Raw genomic sequence first — 4,909 nt, 5'->3', positions numbered from 1 at the left:
ATGTAGATTAAGATGCCCTTTAGCTGTCTGGCAGCCAAGAAATCAATTTAATGTATCCTATTCAGGTTTGGGGAAATGCCCTCAGCCATTCCCAGATGCAGCCCTGCTGTCATGCTGGAATTGGTCTCCGGCACAAGGCTGGCGAAGGCGTGGAGAAATTGGAGCCCGTGGGGTTGGCCGTGGGGATGTAAAATGGTGCAGTCACCGTGGAAAACCGCATGGTGGTTCCTTTAAAAAAATTGAACATCGCATCGCCTTCTGGTCCAGTAGTTCCACTTCTGGGTCTACACAGAAAAGAACTGAAAGCAGGGATTCTAACAGATAGCCCATGTTTACCTTAGCATTCCCCACAACAGCCAAAAGGTGGAAACCACCTGTGGAGGGGTGGATGAATAAGCAAGATGTGGTGCCTACCTGCAATGAAACAGTATTCGGCCTGAAGAAGGAAGGAGGCTCCTTCCCGCTACAGCGTGGATAGACCTGGAAGGCATGTTGGTAAGTGAAATGAGCCAGGCACAAAGGACAAATACCGTGTGGTTCCTGGAGCTGTCAAATCGTCCAAGACAAAGAGAGGAGTGGTGGTTTCCAGGGCTGGGGAGGAGGGGGTGGGAGTTATTGAATGGGTCCAGAGTTTCAGTTTTGCAAGAAAAAACAAGTTCTAGAGATGGATGCGGTGATGGTTGCGCAACCGTGTGACTGTACTTAATGCCACTGAACTGTAACCTTAGAAATGGTTAAAACGGTAAAGTTTCTGTTGTCCATATTTCCCAATAAAAAGGGTGTGGCCGTGTGTGCACACAGAGGGCATGGGGGCAGCCCTCCTTATGGGCCAAAATGTGAGCTGGGCAGAGCTGGGTGGGGCAGGGGAGAGCTAGGCCAGGCTGCCCCCACCTCACTGGCCGTCCCGCCGCTCCTACCATTCTGGGACCCCGCAGGAGTGCCCCGGGCTCCCTGCCAGGCTCCCCGCAGCTGTTTCTGTTCTGCTTCCAGGGTCCGGGGAGAACCCCTCATGTCCCACAGACACGGGCCGGCTGCCTGCTCTCTCGGGCACCCAGGAAGGTGTGGGCAGGGACACCCCCATCCCCCTCCCTAACGACCCAAGAGGAAACCCTCTTTTTTAAAATATGTTTTTATTGATTTCCGAGAGGAAGGGAGAGGGAGAGAGAGAGAGAGAAACATCAGTAATGAGAGAGAACGATTGATCGGCTGCCTCCTGCACGCCCCACATTGGGGATCAAGCCCATAACCCGGGCATGTGACCAGAATCCAACCGTGACCTCCTGGTTCAGAGGTCGAGGCTCAACCCCTGAGCCACTCTTTCCTACTGCCCCGCTGCTGCTCCACTTTTCGTTTCTTTCTTTTTAAATATCTTTTTTATTGCTGAATGGCTCCACTTTTCAATCGCCCGTGTGGCTCTACTTACTCCTCAGTTCAGAGCCGTCCCAGCTCCTCTGCCCCAGCAGCATCCTCATCCCTCCCTCCAGCTTCAGTGTCCAAGGCAGCCTCTCTGCCTACTCACTCCTCGGAGCCGAAGCCATCAGGCCACTCCCCGCTTGCAGCGGTCCTGCACTTCCCACCTGGGGCGGCTTTCCCTCCGCCCGCAGTGGTCTGTGTGGCAGGTGAGTTATTTATGATCACGAAGCAGACACCTCCACCAGAAATCTATTAGGAGAATAACATGTCAGAGGCTGATTGATGTAAGATGCCGTTTGAAGAACCCAGTATTACTCACAGGGGATTCTTGCCAAAGTGGCGGAGATCTAATCGAGCCCGTGGCTCTAACTCCCCATTTACAGGAAATACAGAGGTTAGGGGAACAAGCTAGATGACTTCACAAGGACATAATTAGATCAATTAAGAAGGAGAACAGAGTATAGGACAATGGCTTTGAATCTTCAGAGAGTCAAGCCATGAAAAAATGAGTTGGGAGGGCTATTGCAGACTAAAAAGAAATAACCCTATGCTATGCATACACCTAGATTGGGTCCTGGTCCAAAACTTTAAAAAAAGAAAGAGAGAAGGGAGGAAGGGAGGGAGGGAGGGAGAGAAGGAGGGAGGAGGAAAAAGAGGAAGGGAGAAGCAACAATAAAACACATTTTGGGGGACAATTGGAGAGATTTAATGTTAACTGAAAATTACAGGACATAGAGGAATTATTATTCATTTTTGGGGGGAGATAATAGTTTACTTATAAAAGACACTATCCTTACACTATGGAGATGCATGCTGATGTATTTCAGGACAAAGTCTCAGGCATCCATAATTCACTTCAAAATGGAAAAGAGTGGAAGCCAAGATGGACAAATGCTGGAAGCCGATCCACCCTGGCTGCTTGAGGCAGTCCCTGCAGGGATGTCTCAAGGGACCTGGCGTATATGGCGTGCTGTTTTTGGTATGTTTGCTCCCCTTTTTAAGCTCCGTGTGTTTTAACCAAGGTCGCCTCTCCAAGAAAGGTTGTTTCCCCAGGTGAGGATTTTTATCAGTAAACCCTTTAACTGAGGGGTGGTTGGTCGCTTTGATCTTTGTAAAAGACACTATCCTTACACTATGGAGATGCATGCTGATGTATTTCAGGACAAAGTCTCAGGCATCCATAATTCACTTCAAAATGGAAAAGAGTGGAAGCCAAGATGGACAAATGCTGGAAGCCGATCCACCCTGTATATGGCATGCTGTTTTTGGTATGTTTGCTCCCCTTTTTAAGCGCCGTGTGTTTTAACCGAGGTCGCCTCTCCAAGAAAGGTTGTTTCCCCAGGTGAGGATTTTTATCAGTAAACCCTTTAACTGAGGGGTGGTTGGTCGCTTTGATCTTTGCTTGGAGTGACCTCCTTCAGTTACTTCCTTGTAACTTAGTGGAACAATAGAGTAACCTTTGAATGGAGACGGGAAGCCCCCTGGCCTTTTGTATAGAATGGATAGGATTGGGACCAAATAGTATAAATACAGATGTTAGATGACCATAAAGAGAAGAACCTGGCTATGATGATCACCTGAACGCTGCCTCCGTGTCATTCATTCTTCGCCAACTCCGTCCACACCTTTGGGAACCCCTGGACCCGCTGGGGCTGGACCCCAGCAGACAAATGCTAATCATTGAATTTAGGTGGTAGAGATATGCTCTTTGTCCCATTTCTTCTGTATTGCCTAGAAGTTTTCTAAATGACAATGTGAAAGAAACAGAGCAAAGCTCGGCCCTCGGTCTCAGCGTCGCCTCTCTCACTCTGCCTTCTCTGCCGCCGACATAAGAATGAAGGCTCTCCCCTGACCGGTTCGGCTCAGCGGATAGAGCGTCGGCCTGCGGACTGAAGGGTCCCGGGTTTGATTCCAGTCAAGGGCATGTACTTTGGTTGCAGGCACATCCCCAGTGGGGAGTGTGCAGGAGGCAGCTGATGGATGTTTCTAACTCTCTATCCCTCTCCCTTCTTCTCTGTAAAAAAATCAATAAAATATATTTTTTTAAAAAAAGAATGAAGGCTCACCCTCCCCCAGACCTGCGCCTGCTTCCCCCTGCTGAGCGGGGGCTCCTTGGGGCGAGGACGTTGGCTTATGGATTTGCCCACCGCAATGCCAGGCACGCACCAGGACTCAGTAACAAACACTAGTCGCTTCTGCGCCCATTTCACAGGTGGGGAGGCTGAGGCTCAAACAGGTTAAGTCACTTGCCCACGGTGATACCCCTCATTAGGAGGTGGAGTCCGGTTTGACTCCAGGTCTGGCTGAGTGGACAGCCTGGCTGTTGGGTCTGGATCGAATCTAAATACCATTAGTCTTTTCTTTCTTTTTTTAATCCTCAGAGGAGGATATTCTTTCCATTGATTTCTAGAGAGAGTGGCGAGATAGAAACATTGTCGTTTTTAAAATATATTTGTATTGACTTCAGAGAGGAAGGGAGAGAGAGATAGAAACATTAATGAGAGAGATCGTTGTTCTCTCCTGCACGCCCCCTACTGGGAACTGAGCCCAAACCCTGGGCATGGGCCCTGAGTGGGAATCAAACCGTGACCTCCTGGTTCATAGGTCGACCTCTGAGCCACACGGGCGGGCCAAGCTACACACAGTAAGTCTTTAACACCCTGATGAGGTGGGTGGGGTGACCATTCCAATTTTATGGGAGGAAAAACTGGGCTAGAAGAGGGCAGGAGACATCCCCAAGGGCTGCACACCAGGCTCTGAACCCAGCACCTTACGGGCATAAACTCACTCAATCCTCACAGCAGTTCTCAACGTGGGGGTGAAGAGAGGGGGGGTCATCTGGTGGTCATGAGCTCAGACCTAATGTTGCTACTGTTATGAATCGTAATGTAAATACCTGAAGCATAGTGATTAATCACAAAAACAATATGTAATTATAGATGTGTTTTCCGATGGTCTTAGGCGACCCCTGTGAAAGGGTCGTTTGACTGCCAAAGGGGTCTCGACTCACAGGTTGAGAACCGCTGACCGCTGAACAAAGAAAAGCAGTGCCGTTTTGACGCCTGTTTCACACCAGGCTCTGAACCCAGCACCTTATGGGTATAAACCCACTCAGTCCTCACAGCAGTTCTCAACGTGGGGGTGAAGAGAGTGGGGGGGGCGGTCATCTGGTGGTCATGAGCTCAGACACCAGAGCCAACTGACTGGGGCAAATCCAGGCTCCCCCGCCTCCTGGCTGGTGATCCTCAAGAAATTCCCTAATTTCTGCATACCTCAGTTTCCCCCTCCGTAAAAAGGACCACCAGGGCCCTGCCAGTCTGGTCCCTTCCGGTTTGCTCGCAGCCAGCATTCTCTATCCCTCGGCCCCTGCCCTTTGCTTATTGCCCACAGAGGAGCTAGGGCCCCAGGCCAGACCGAAGGGCGAGTCCAGCTCCGGGTAGGGAGGTGACCAGCAGAAGGGAAGAGAAGAGGCCCTTTGAACCTGAGCAGTCCTCCG

The sequence above is a fragment of the Myotis brandtii genome, unplaced genomic scaffold (assembly GCF_000412655.1).
Source record: "Myotis brandtii unplaced genomic scaffold, ASM41265v1 scaffold411, whole genome shotgun sequence".
Lineage (NCBI taxonomy): Eukaryota > Metazoa > Chordata > Mammalia > Chiroptera > Vespertilionidae > Myotis > Myotis brandtii.
Note: the sequence above shows the minus strand (reverse complement) of the source record.